A 475-nucleotide genomic window follows, 5' to 3' on the forward strand; every position below is an offset into this window, starting at 1 on the left:
AGATACCGAGGGGATTTGGAGTAATGTGACAACAATTATTTTCCACCAATATTGACTAAATAAATATAGGCCTATATCAGTGACAAATATATCTTCCACCTTAAGTGTCTACACGACTATTTTGTTTGCGTGCATTTCCTGTCCTGACAGTGCGGCTGCCCTGTTACCCTACACATTGACACAGAGTCTAGGGCCGGCTCCTACACACTGGAGAAATACATGGTAGTCGGCTTTTTTATGTATTGTGTGAAGCCACTGGCTTAATAACGTAAGAGGTAGTAGGCTAGTTAGCCAGACATTTGAAGCTTACAACAGAGCAGATAAACACACAGCTGAATTCATTCTTTGCATGTCTGCTCTTGTGTTACTGGTTTTTGGAGAGAATAAACCTAGAATCCTAATTCCTTATATATGGACATTTTCTATTACAACAGCCCATGCACACTTCGCCAAGTTAAGAAATCCACAATTTGAC

Source organism: Micropterus dolomieu, linkage group LG02 (assembly GCF_021292245.1).
Source record: "Micropterus dolomieu isolate WLL.071019.BEF.003 ecotype Adirondacks linkage group LG02, ASM2129224v1, whole genome shotgun sequence".
Taxonomy (NCBI): Eukaryota; Metazoa; Chordata; class Actinopteri; order Centrarchiformes; family Centrarchidae; genus Micropterus; species Micropterus dolomieu.